Raw genomic sequence first — 14,711 nt, forward strand, 5'->3', positions numbered from 1 at the left:
CTACCAATTTTGAAAAAGAAACTCACAAAAGAAATGTAAAGCGTAAAAAGTTGAGAGACATAAAAGCTTAAGTTGTTTATCTAAGAAAATATTTTGAGGTCTAAAAAGATAGTTTTGGGTTGGTAATACAAGTTAGGATAGAAAGTAAAATAGGTATAAAACTTTTGACTCCTTTTGAAGATAGGATAGATAATGGAGTATTTTCTCTAAATTTGCCAAGTGCAAATGGCCTGGACATTGTGAATATAATTCTTACCTAATAATTGTTCTTGTATATAGTTTCATTTTGTTTAAAGTTAATATCTTTGTTTTCTATTTAGACAATGTCTGGTAATTGTTCTTATTGTATATAGTTTTATGGTGTTTGAATTAAAACCCTTCCTTTTTATTTAGACAAATAGGGAGAAATGTTAGGGGAGATTTGCTTGTAGTGATTGCTTCAAGACCACCAAGAGAGTCTGACCTCAGTTCAGAGGGTGAAGTCCATATTTTGCCAGCCAGAGTGGACCATAGAGTTCCCTGCTGGCCTCATAGGGAGATATAAGGTCACACAGAGGAAGAAGAAGAGGAGCAGAGAGGTAGCATGGCAATTTCAATCCAGGAGTGGAGAGAGAAAGATGATCATCTCTGCATTGCTCCATGGAACTCTCAGGTTTATTCCCTAATATTTTCTCTTGAGTTTTATTTTTTAATAAAACAACAAAAGAAACAGCAATATCAGGCCAGCACCAAGAACAATGATTTTAATATTTATTCTGTAATATGTCTTTTAAAATGCACTTTAAATTTCCATCTGTGACCTGAAACCATAAAAACTGTGTAGCTAAAGAAAAAGTATGATATTCTGGGTTTTTTGTTGTTTACATTCTCATCTCATGATTTATTGTTAAAACATACATATACAGGTGCAGTTTTTGCATACAGAGCATCAGTCTTCATTGGCATCCTTCACTTAGTTCACTAGCGAAAAAATAAATGAGAATTGCATTGCATTAATGGTGTGAATGGAATAGAATTAAAATAACTGAAATAGCGTGAGGAGGGGGAAGGGGAGGAGCCAAGGAAACCCAAAGATAAAAGTTATTGTTCAAAAAAGTCACTAGTTTGTAAGTTAGAAAAGATGGCAATGTGAAACAAATGCCTGTCTTTAGATTATCTCCTTTGTAAAGCATCTACTATATAAAGCTAATCACTGTATGCCTTACAGATTTCAGAAAACCAAATCACACATAGGATTATAATGGATTATCCAAACCATTAAACCCAATATTGCACTTTGGAAGACAAAATTGAGATGAGTCATGAGATATTTTCCAACCTTGTCAGAACTTGCTGATTGGTCTTCAAGTATACCGAGATGCTAAGTTCTAATACCAAATTTGGAGAGGACAGCAAAGGGCTTTTCGAGATCCTGATCACCCTCTGTAAAGGGATGCATTATCTAATGCTAACCTCTTTTGCTTTCAGATTCAGAAAACCATCAAAGAAGAGTAAATCTAGACAATAAGAATTTTGAAGAAAGCAGCATTCATTATGGGAAAATATTCACACAAAAGTCATAACCTATAGAAAAATGTCAGTGTCAAGATGGTTACTCTTCTGTTAGTTTTTAGTTAAGGAGGCTTCTAAGGCCCTCTACACTATACAGGATATGAGTGTTGCTGTTGAATACATGCCAGAACAAAGTGGTGAGAACTTATTTATGAAGACCCAATGTCATTTGGTTGCAAGATATGGAGATGTCATGCTGAAACTGATTTGGAAAATCCTACTATACTAGCTAGTTTTCATAGTGTAAGATAGTCTTTTGTTGACTACTGTGATAAATGATTCATCTGCATAATAATTCAATCTACCACTTAGTCAAGATGTAACTTCTGGTCCAATCATGACACAACTATTATGACAGTAGCTAAAGTACTCTGATTGTCTTTAAGCCTACTAATGTAAGAGGGAACAATATTCAGTGCTGTAGATCAGGTTGATAATCTGTGGCTAGAAATGTCTTAGCTTCCAATATAATAGGCATTTACTATTGTTTAATTGAATTGATATGATGTCTCTATCATATTCGACTCTAAACATTTGTGTTTATACTGATACATTACTGCAGTTATCAGCTTATGATACAAAGGCAGATTGCTGGTTATTGACAGTGATTTAGTTTATTCAAAATGCTAAGGATAAGTGACTGACACATTGTGATCAATATTTAGAAAAGGATGAAATCCACATTTGTCAACTCTCCAATAGTCAAGGGACAGGATAAAATACATCATAGAAAGAATGTGAGAATTGAGGAAATAGTTTCAGTGTTTAGGAATTAGCTGACAGCCATTGGTCATCGTAAATAGAGGTGATTGTGGTCATCTACAACATAAATTAGCAAGAAAATAAGCAAAAAGAAAGAAAGAAAAGGAAGGAAGGGAGAGAAAAGAGAGAGAGGAGGAGGAGAGGAAGAGGAGGCAAGAAGAAGAAAGAAAGAAAGAAAGAAAGAAAGAAAGAAAGAAAGAAAGAAAGAAAGAAAAGGAAAAAGACAGGAAAAAAAACAGATAAAACTAGTCAGATTAGTATTTAGTATTGAGTCTTCAAACCTTCTCTAAAGTGGTTGTCATAGACTACCACCAACAATGAAAGATTGCTTTCTTCAGCCCTCCAGTGGACTGTGACCTTGGGGGTAGTGTGCTTGGTTATACAGGAAGTAGAAAGTTAACTGATGTCAGGCTTCCAGAGAAGCAACATTCCTGACTCAGTGTCCATGCCTCAGTGGTACTTTTCAGAGATGCAGCTCTTGCAAACAAATTTCTTTTTTTGGGGGGGTCCTGTTTTCCAGGAAGCCTCACTGGTGATGTGAGTAGCAGTCCAGTCATCCTTGTTCCACATCTAGTATCCTCCTATGAGTGAGTACATACCATATTTGTCTTTTCGCCCAATGATGGAGAAATGGCCGAGATCTACATAAACAACCTGGACATGAGTGGGAGCAATGAATGGCGAGGGTTGAGGGAAAGAGAATGGGAGATCCCAGCTGGATCAAGAACAGAGAGGGAGAACAAGGAATAGGAGACCATGGTAAATGAAGACCACACGAGAAAAGGAAGAAACAAAGTGCTAAAGAGGTCCACAGAAATCCACAAAGATACCCCCACAAAAGACTGCTGGCAATGGCCGAGAGACAGCCGGGATTGACCTACTCTGGTGATGGAATGGCCAAACACCCTAATAGTTGTGCCAGAAACCCCATCCAAGGACTGAGGAATCTGGATGTAGAGATCTACAGCTAGGCCCCGGGTGGAGCGCCGGGAGTCTAATTAGCGAGAAAGAGGAGGGTTTATATGAGCGAGAATTGTTGAAACCAAGGTTGGATAAAGCACAGGGACAAATAGGCAAACAAATGGAAACACATGAACTATGAACCAAAGGCTGAGGGGCCCCCAACTGGATCAGGCCCTCTGAATAGGTGAGACAATTGATTGGCTTGATCTGTTTGGGAGGCATCTAGGCAGTGGTACCAGGTCTTGGGCTCATTGTATGAGTTAACTGAAACCTGGGACTTATTCAGGGACGCTTGGCTCAATCTGGGAGGAGGGGACTGGACCTGCCTGGACTGAGTCTATCAGATCGATCTTAGTCCTCGGGGGTGGCCTTGATTTGGAGGTGGTGGGAATTGGGGGTGGGCTGGGGGGAAGGGGAGGGGGGCAGGAAGGGGGAGAACAAGGGAATCTGTGGCTGTTATGTAGAACTGAATAGTATTGTAAAATAAAATAAAGTAAAATAAAAACTTAAAAAAAATTCTTTTTTTTCTTTTTTGTTTTTTTGAGACAAGGTTTCTCTGTAGTTTTGGTGCCTGTCCTGGATCTCGCTCTGTAGACTAGGCTGGCCTTGAACTCACAAAGATCCGCCTGCCTCTGCCTCCCGAGTGCTGGTATTAAAGGCGTGTGCCACCACCGCCCAGCTGCAAACAAATTTCTTTAAGTAACTCCTTGCTCATGTTTCCTCTAAGACTGATCATCTCATTGTGTTTCCAAATTAGGCTGTGACAGACAACTTTGTGTTGTTGTACTGTCTCTGCCCTATGTGGCACGAAGTATTAGTTATTCAGGAGAAAAGCAACACTGCTGAGAACTTTCTAATTATTGCCCTACAAAGAAACTACACAATTGTAAACAGACTGTAGATAAGTGATTCTCAATAGGGAGTCTGCCTTGTCCTAGACACATGTCACAGTGTCTAGAGACATTTTGTTCTGTCTTAACTGAAATGATATAGAGCAGAATGGTTTTTTGGGATCTAATTGAAAGCAAACAGGGTCATTATATCTCCAATGCATAGGTTGCTCCAGTACAAGAAATAATCCATCTCAGAAAAAGTCAGTTTGGGGATTGGAGTAATGATAGCTCCCTGGAAAAGAACACTGGCTACTCTTCAGAGACAAGGGTTCAATCCTCAGCCCCCATGAGGTGACTCATGACTGTGTGTAACTCTGGTCCCTGGGAGTCTGCAGCCCTCTTCCAGTTTCCAGAGACACTGTACACAGGTGGCAAACAGACACATGTATAGTCAAAACATTCTTGCACACAAATTTAAAAAAACTTAGAATAATTTTTAAAAGTCATATTGCTAAAATTGAAATTTTTTACTGCAATGAAAACATAAGGAGCAATGAATTCAACCTGTCACAACTTTAAAAACAAGAAAGTGGCATGTTCTGGTTCCTGGGACTTTGCTGTGACTGGACTGACATGAACCATCCTAATGAAATTTTCAATTCTGAATCCTTATGCAGATTATGCTAGTAGATGTATCATTTACTGTTTTAACAATGTGGTTCAAACCAAACAACATTTCAGAGAAAGTCAGGCTAGTGTTGTTTGCCTTCACTTTCTTGACAGTATTTCCAAGAAAAAAAAATGAATGAATTATTAACAACCGTGAAATTTCTGTTATGGAAATCATTGGTATATTTGAACTCACCACACACTGTTTAAATCTATCAGATAACAAATGGAAACATACCTATGTGGGTTGTTTGAAAACACACCAATTTTTCATCTAAAAATAGTTTTGTTGCTTGGTGTACTGCACAATTTTGTATGTTTAGTTATTTGTGGTTTTTATTTTAGCTGTTTTCTCATGCCTAATTCCCATGTTTTATGTTGGACATTTCAAAACATGGAGACACATATTTAAATGAGAAATTATTGCAGAACAGTATTATTAAAGTTAAAACCTTTTTTAGAAAGTGGCATGTTCATGTTGTTTCCTCTTGAGATAGTAAATTAGTGATATGGTAGTAGTAGGTATTTTTCCATTCGATTAAAAGATAATTAATTAAAATACCATTAGTCATTGCTAACAATGTTAAGGGTGCATGTAATTAATACAAATCAGTGAAAGTAGAAAAAAATCAGACTCCTGAGATCTCTCTTATCCTGTATCAAGGACAAATTGTTGCTCTACAAAAGGAATGGCACCAGCCGTGGGGAAAATAAACCTTAGGATTGCTCCTGTGGTCATTGCCTCACAGGTAAATACTATGAGAGTCACAGGCATGTACATTGACACTGCTGATCCTCAAGTCTACAGGGCTGACATTCTGTCTCCATAAACTGCAGGAACAGAACTATGAATAATTGTTTAACCTCTGTAAGCTATTTCATCAGCACACTTTTATGACAATTATGAAGTCCCAGTCCAAGCAATGGGTTATTGCAAGAAGATAATATAAAGCTTTTAGCAAATGGAAAAATCCACTGGCTTATTATGATGAGCTGGCAACTCCAGGCTGAGCATCATGTTAATGACAGGACTCACATTGTCCTCAGTGTTAGGAATCCAGCAAACATGTTGAGTCTCATAAGGCATGATGATGAAGCATGCAGAAGAATTATGTTGCCCTTGTCATATACTAACATTGGACACTGATTTTAAAAGACTAATAAGTCTGATGAATACAAATTACAACAAAATATGAGACATGAAGCTATCTGAAAAAAAATGATTTACATACCCACACTCAGGATTAATGTCATTTCTAAATGTCTGTAAATAATAGGAGCATTATTATTTACATTAGGGGAACATTCCAGAAACATAAGAGGTCACCCATTTTTCAAAGTATACAACTATATAACTAAAATTTTTAACTAAAATTTTATAGTGAGGGATGTTTACTTTGTCACCCCTGTGGTGATATTTTAATTGTGCTGAAATGTGATTTTATTTGTATGTTAATAAATAAAGTTTGCCTGGAGATCAGAGGTCATTAATGAGCCAGGAATAGAAGTAAGGTGGTGGTAGCCCACACCCTTAATCTGATCACATGGCAGGCAGAGTCTCTGTGTGGTCAAGGACACAGCCAAGGGTAGTGACCCTTGAGTCTTTAATCCCAGTACCAACCATAGAGACCAGTAAGTCTGTATAGACAGGCAGTGAAGAGGAAGTCATGTGGCTGGGCTTAGAGCCAATGAGAAGGCAGAACAGGAAAGAAATAAAATTCAAGACACACAGGAAGAAGGTCTCTCTCTCAGGGGAAGGACAACAGTGAGTGGTAAGCTAAAGGGAGTCGTGGCTCTTGCTCTGATCGCTTAGGCTTTAACTCTTATTTGGCTCTGTGTTTCTTATTTAATAAGACCATTTAGAAATCCGTCTACACACCCCAGATGCAAAGTAACACCCTGTGCAATAGCATGCATGGAAGCTAGATAAGGCTTGCCTGGACAGAGTGACTCATAACTTCACATGAATGGCTCATCTCAGTGATTCTTTGCTTTTACCAGGGGCATTCTGCTGCTGCTGTCAAAGAAGGAGAATGGGGCCCCTGTGCCCTGTACAACATGGCAAATGAGCACTTCCAGTTGATCATCAGAAACCCATTTGACCATGCATAGATCATTTCTAAGGTCATCAGTCCTCTCTGTTCAGAAACATTCAGAAAATCTGTGAGTTACTTCTGGCTTGTTCCCAGAACCCTTCATGGGAGTGATTGGACTGCACTACAGTGAAAGGTTTGCCTGGAAGGAATTAAAATTAGTAAAGCAATGCAAGGGGTAGAAAAGTAAGAATAATAGCTTTTCAGAAAACCCCAAAGCAAGGAGTCATTGTCTGAAGAATCTGAGGTCATGAGTTTAGAATTACAGAAAAGAGAGCTGGTTTAGAATTGTAATCAGGTCCTGTTTTATGACTGATTCTGTTATAATCAACACAATTTTATCCCAGCTCAAAAATGAACTAGGTATGGTCAAAGTATATTGAATCAGTAGTAAATGAAAGAAAAATACAATTTTTTTTGCCTAATTGAACAAACAGGAAACAGGAGATTGATGAAGACAGATAGATAGATAACTATATATATCTATATATCTATATATCTATATATATATCTATATCTATATCTATCTATCTATCTATCTATCTCTCTCTCTCTCTATATATATATATATATAGGTAGATAGGTAAGCAGATAGTGTGATATTGGACTCAAATCCCAGAGAAAGGCAATCTTTAACATATTTAGTGTTTTGTAGTATTTCTGACTTTAATGCCTTCTTTCCAGATGCTTTTAGATGAGTGAGGAAACAAAAGAAAGTGGAGCAGTAAAGTGGAGAGATTAGGGGTTGAAAAGTAGGGTGGAAAAATGACATCAAAGATCAAATGACAAAAAGTAGACAAAATATCACTTTATTGACCCCTACATTTACCAATTTTATGAAGTGCTCATTTTTTGGAGATGCACATAGACCAGACACAACATTCTGCTTGTCAATTAAGTGACTCAGTTTCCAAACTTTAAGCAGTTGACTCTTTCACTATGTCCAGGATAAACAGTATGCTTCTAGCTGAATGTTCTAGTGCTGGTACCCCTGCTCTGCCATATTTCATCCATCTCAGTGGCAAACACTAAAAGATGAGCACTAAAGAAGCAAGCAAGTTCTCAGCTCATATTTTCACCTAGACACCCATGGAGTGTGCTGGATTTGTCTATCCATAGGTCATTAACCTATATATCAGGTATTCACTCTAGTAGGAAAATTGAAGAAAATGTGGAAGAAAATAAAAATCACGTTATGTAGCTGATAAAATATGTGGGTAAGTAAAATCACATACAAAACAAATTTGCTGCAGTTACATAAATTATTTATGATGTTTCTCCTATTTCAACTATGTCCTTGCCACTGGACTTTAACTTGTTATTCTTTATATTTCCCTTAATTATTAGTATTGTGTGTGTGATTTGTGTATGCCTGGCAGGATTACACCATGTGCGTGTGGAGGTCAGACAACTTTGTGGAGTCATTCTTTCTACCTTCATGTGGGCTCTGAGAATTGAAGTAAAATCATAAGTCTGGCTAAGCAAGTACTTAACTACTTCACCATCCCACCATCCATAAATCTTTTCATCTGTAGGAAACTTTGAACTGATTAGAACATGCATGGATAAATTTATATTCATAAATTTATGAAGAAATGCAAATAGAGTTAGATCTATTATATCTTCTCGATACTCTTCTTTGGTAACATTTTATATTACTAAACACTACACTGTCTCTTCTTAGCTCTCTAAATCCTGCTGGTTCTATATCCACTTTTTACCTGCCTATTAATCCCTATGTGACTCTGCTGACTTCTGAAACTGTACAAGCAGGTCTTGTAAAATAGTACAGGGTTCATAGAGGCAAATCATGGCCACCGCTTGAGGATAAGGTTAAAACACTATAGAGCTCCAGTCTTTAGGTGCTATATTCTTTCCTTCCTTACCTTCTTTTATAGCCAATTTTACCATGACATATTAAATATCATTAAACATGTGCATGTACCAAACATAATCTCTTACCTCTCAAAGATTTAATTTATAGCACCAAAATTCTATCTGTCCACTATGGGCACAATGACACTGGTAGAGATTATACAAAACAGTCTGAGACTCTACAGTCATTGATTCATTTAATCATCACAAAAATTCTAGGTAACATATGTAACTGAACCTGAAGTGGTAGACTTACATGATGTGCAATTGCTATTTCTTAGCCTCAAATCCTTCTGACATTGATGATCAGTATGTTGGATGCCTGGTAGTGACAAAATGGCTGACATGAAAGAAGCCTCTGCTGCTATCATATCAAAAGTCAGAGCTATTGATGATAAAAAAAAATCCCTAGACTCTGAAGGACATTAGAACTACATTCAGCCAAGTGAGTCCTCTCCTTACACTTCTTTGCTTTTCTCAATTGTGAAAGCAGTGACCTCTGTACTGACAAATTTTAAAATGCCTTTCCCTTTGCCAGAATAGAATTTGGACATGCAATCTTGTACATGGCCTAATAACCAAGGAGTAGTTGTCAATCACAACTCTCTCTACAGTATTTCACTTAGCACTTTACTACAAAGTGATTTCAAGTCAGCTTTTCCTCAAAGTAATTTGGACAGCACCTTTCCTGGGAAAAATCAAGGTCTTTTCAGTATTACAGCTAGTCTTACTATAATCACTCTTGGACTGTCTGCACCTTAAGTCATCAAGCATAGTCTGCATCTACTCTGTGTGTTTGTGTCCATACATTATATGGAGAATAGATTTGGATAAAAGAAAGAAAGAAAAAACAATCTACTAACAAAATCACCAAGTTACAAATAGCATATCAGAGATAACACTGATGACATGGGCAAGTTCCTTCCTGACATAATTGATATTTGCATTTCTATTGTCCCTCAGTTCAATCTGTGTCTCTAGTCAATTAGCAGCTAATTGTTTTTGTAAAGTCACACTTCATCTGGAATCAGCATGTCAGAAAACATATACTTGGGTCTTGTGCCTAGTTCTTAGATAACTAGCAGATTCATGGTATCGTAGTGCAAATGCATGAAAGTTCATATCTTTGGATGAAGGTGTCCTTTCCTTCATTCTTTACTCAACATTTAGAATGATTAAGGACCAACAAACGTAAATGATTTAAATAATTAGTTACTATTCTTTCTGTGACTAGGTCCGTCTTGGAGTAGAGAGAATAAATATCTGTCCAGACTGGTTAGGAAAGGCATACTTGAAAGTAGCCAATGAAGACTCTCAACTTTTTTTTGTATGGCCTATTCAACTGCCTGCAGAATAATTTAGAAAAAGGTATCAATTAGTCAAAGTTCTGAGATGCCAAATCTTCCATAATAAATGCTATGTGCCCATCCATACTATATGCTTCTGAGATATTCTGCCATTAGTTATACCTTCAACGCTTTCTATAATTTTGAACCTTTTTGAGATATGCTTGTGTATAATGAGTTTCTTCCTTCAAAAATAATAGAAATGTCAGTGTTTATACAAGTCAATGTGTCAAAGATTTCTTTCTTCATTTAATGGAAATATACTAAAATTGTTGAGACTTTCCTAATAAAATTTGTTACAAGTAACAAGCTTTACTTGAAAATAAGACATTGGGTAGTTTAGTTTTGAACAATCATATGTTAATGTGAGTTAACTGTTTAGAATCGCAGATCAATATTATTATTAACAACTCTGTCTTTTCTACCAAGAACATCGAATTGTCTAGATACTCCATGAAAGCTGGCCACTCTCTGGGATCCAGTTTTATAGAATAATGGCAAATAATACAGGTCCTACATACTTCATTATCTCAAAGTTTCATGACATTTTCAGTCATGAATGTATCAGGATCCATACATGAAATAAGTCTAGAGCTCCAGGATAATTGATTTTAACCACAATCATCTGAATTCTTGTCTTAGAATCCATCCCAGATACACTCCATGCATTCTGTTCTTCAGTATCTAACAAAGCTTCTTTGGGCATTCTCTGGTATCTGAATTCATAAAGCAAAAAATTCAGAAATCATTGATTTTTACACCATTTTTCTCCTTCTTTCTTCTATATTTCTATCCCTTGACATATTCTTAGAATGGGATGGAAGACCAAAACAAATGGAAAAATTTCCTACAACCATCTTGTGAGCTGATTCAAAGATTTAGTGCCCATGAGATCAACTTGAGTCCCTCCTATTTGGAAGCAGGTACTTTTTATATGATATATATTAGTGAGTTCGTAAGGCATCTACCAATGCAAACTACACACTCTAGTGTCCTTGTCAGAAGAAAATCCCTTCTTAAATCCTCTCTATTTAATATTCATCTCTGCCTTCTGTGGCCCCTTTTACAATGTCTGCTTCTTGTCTCATTATTAAGCAAAAGTCATAACAATTATTTAAATTATTCTATTATTAATAAAAACTCAAGAGTCAGATATGGTGTTAGAACATGATTGATCAGAGAAGTGGAAGAGAAATGACCAGTGACCTTCTCTCTCTCTCCTTTCTCTATCCAAACTGGCCATGAATATTTCTTACCCCTCCCTACTAGTTTCTGTGTCTCTGTATCTCTCTACATGTCCTAGGTTCTCTAAAACCTCTATGACTGATTCTGCTCAGCTAGTAGCTAGCTCCATCCTGTGACTCAAAGTAAACTTTGTTGTCAGTTTCAGGAGTGTCAGAATGTGATCAAAATATCCTACAACATTTCCCCCTTTTGTCTAAATAAAAGGGAGGGTTTTAACACTAAACAGTGAAATTATACACAATAAGAACAATTATTAGGTAAGAATTACATTCACAATGCCAAGTCCATTTTCATTTGGCAAATTCAGAGAAAATACTTCATTATTCATTCTATCTAGCTATCCTCATTGCTCTCCAGCATATAATTTTGAGTTGCAATGACTAAGATGAGGTAACATTCAACACCAATTCTTGTACAAATTTAAGTATTTAAATATATGTGTATGTACATAAAATTTGAGGAGTGACTTTCTCCAAATTCATATTTCCTTTAAGAAATATTGTACCTGGAGAGTTTTTCTCCAGCTCCCACCAAGCCCTGCCAGTCCTGGAGCCCACTTAAAAAATAAACACACAGACTCTTATATTATTTAAAATGTTTGGCCTAATGGCTCAGGCTTCTAGCTATCTAGTTTTTACATCTTAAATTGACCCATTTTTATTAATCTATAAGTTGCCACGTGGCTTACCGGTATCTTAACATCTGCTTCTCATCTTGATGGCTGGCAGCGTCCCTCCTGCCTCAGCCTCCACTTCCCAGAATTCCCTTCTCTGCTTGTCCTGCCTATACTTCCTGCCTCACTACTGGCCAATCAGCATTTTATTTATCAATCAATCATCCACAGCAAAATATTTGTGTGCTTTGAAAACATTTGGAATTAAAGTTTGAACTATGCTAATCAAGTAATTATCTTCAGATAGTTTCATATATTGAGGTTTTTTTTTTGATAATTTTCAAAGTCAAACTCTAATGATTTTGATATGATTAACTCAATGTCCAATTTCAGTATTTTCGTTACTTATGTGACAAGGATAACATAATTCATCTGTTTCCTTCATCTTCAAGCCTGATGAAGGTAAGCACATGATTGACACTTCCTAATGTTTAGAATAAAGAGAGAATGTTGTCATAAAAATGAAGTCATAGTCTGAAATTGTCAATTCACCAAAACAATGTCATGCACTTTTCCCTTTGCCAAAAGTTTCAGATATTTCTTTGACTTGATATTTGGAATAGACCTGTGAATATTCTGGGTCTTCATAATTATCACCAAAGTGTACTGATCAAACAGATAGTTTACATGGATAGGTGATTTTTCCCATAGCCATATTGTTTGCTGTTGAGGGAGCCAAAATGTCACATGATGGATTTTCCACCTCACTTCTCTCTTAAACATCTCTTACTGTATACTTGTGGGTTAGGAACTATTGATATTCCTTAGTCTCAGTGTTAGTAAAGGTTGTTGCTCTTACTTATAAGGATTAAAATCTTGTCTTCATAGTAGAGGTCTTAGGAATTTTATTGTATTTTATTTCACTGTTCTATATAACACCCAACTCTAAAATTTTTACAATAATCAGTGATATTTTTTTACCAATTTACTTTTTATCAACTGGGCAGACCCAGTCCTCTAACTTGTCAGTTTAAGCCCTCAATAGGAAAGAATAAACATATATATGTCAAATAAAAAATGCTACTATAGTGGCATTTTTCTGAATGATTTCTCTTATAAAATACATCTCAGAATTCCAAATAACACAGTTCCTTTGGTAATGCAATTGGAAATTTTCAATATTAAATTATAGAATATTTAAAGAATTTTGGATGGAAAAATACCTACACTGGTAGAAATTCATTGTATGCATGTATGGGATTCTCAAAGAATAAATAAAAATATTTTGAACACACATAGTATAAATAAATTTCCTAAAAACTTACAAGTAACTCTCTAGCTGCAAACTAATATATTACATAATAATAATTAGATAATACATATTACAGACTTTTAATTTTGTAAAATCATAGTGCCTCTCTAATTTTACTTCATACACAATATCTCATTTATCATTTGAGAGATATAAACAGAATAAGATATACTCAAATTGACTACTTGTTTCAGTTTTCCACTTTATAAAATAATTTTATGGCTGTTAATACTTCATTTTTGTTTAAATATAATCAAGAAAGTAAAGGCAAGTAGCTGGCAGTTTGTCTGATTTCTTTTTAAATGTTATTTGGTTTGAACCAAATTTCCAAAGTAGTGAAAACCACACATCCACTAGCACTATCTAAATGGGATTTCAGAATTGAAAATTTCACTAAGTCAATTCAAGTTAAATGCCTCATAAAAGATTCATTTCTTTGTGTTGGGGTTGTTATAGATTCACTCCTACACTCTTTTGTAAGTTCATTCCAGTTAAATCCCACAATCTTATCAATCTTGCCTTTATGAAATGGGTTATCCCATGCTCACAAATTGCCCTGTGTGTTGAAGGTTGTGTAGATACAACCTTGCTTTCTACCCACTAGATACTATACTACACCATGTTTTCTGCAACAGTTCAACTAAAACAACTTTGGTATGTTTCCCAGTGGGGGAGAAGTCTCTTTTGTGTCAGCTATAAATCTGAGCATCTATTAACTACTTATGCAGATCAAATATATAATTCTTTGTCCCTTTTGTTTATTTCTTTGGGTGAGACATGTCAATTCCCACTAGATAAGACACTGATAACACCAAAGATAACATTCTGTCTGAGTCTAGTTTAATAGTAAAATGCAGTAACTGGGCTTACTTAGAAGAGAATGGTTTACTTACAAGAGGATGGTTAAGTTAAAGATGATGGTATCTCTGAAAACTCCTACCACAACTTGAATACTGACTGCTCCACTGGATTTCTGCCTTTGTTTAACTTTCTACCTCCTATATAGTTCAGCATAGCACCCAGGGACACATACAGCTGAAGGGCAGTAGGAAGTCATGCATGGAACTATAAGCAGGGTTTCAACTGTCTTCTACCTCATCCCAGGGAGTGTTAACAGCCTCATTACCGTCACCATGGTTCTAACTATAAGCATATTGTTTGCTAGGACTATGAGTTTGTTTTGTAGATCACCATAGCCATTTTGTTTCCTGCTAACTAATGATTATTTCACAGGCAGAGGAGAGTAGCTATTTCTCAACACTTCATTCTCTTCTTCACTCTGGCTCTTATGTAGGGAGCCGCCATTCTAAGATGGCGCTGACTTCCTGGTAGCCCAGCTGTAAACAACTCCATATTTGGCTATGCTCCTAGGCCTGTGCATGCGTGTATATGGTAATTGGCTTTATGTCCTCAGCCTATCCCGTGGCTCCCCGTGCTTGCATTCTGGCG

Source organism: Peromyscus leucopus, chromosome 5 (genome assembly GCF_004664715.2).
Source record: "Peromyscus leucopus breed LL Stock chromosome 5, UCI_PerLeu_2.1, whole genome shotgun sequence".
Classification (NCBI taxonomy): Eukaryota; Metazoa; Chordata; class Mammalia; order Rodentia; family Cricetidae; genus Peromyscus; species Peromyscus leucopus.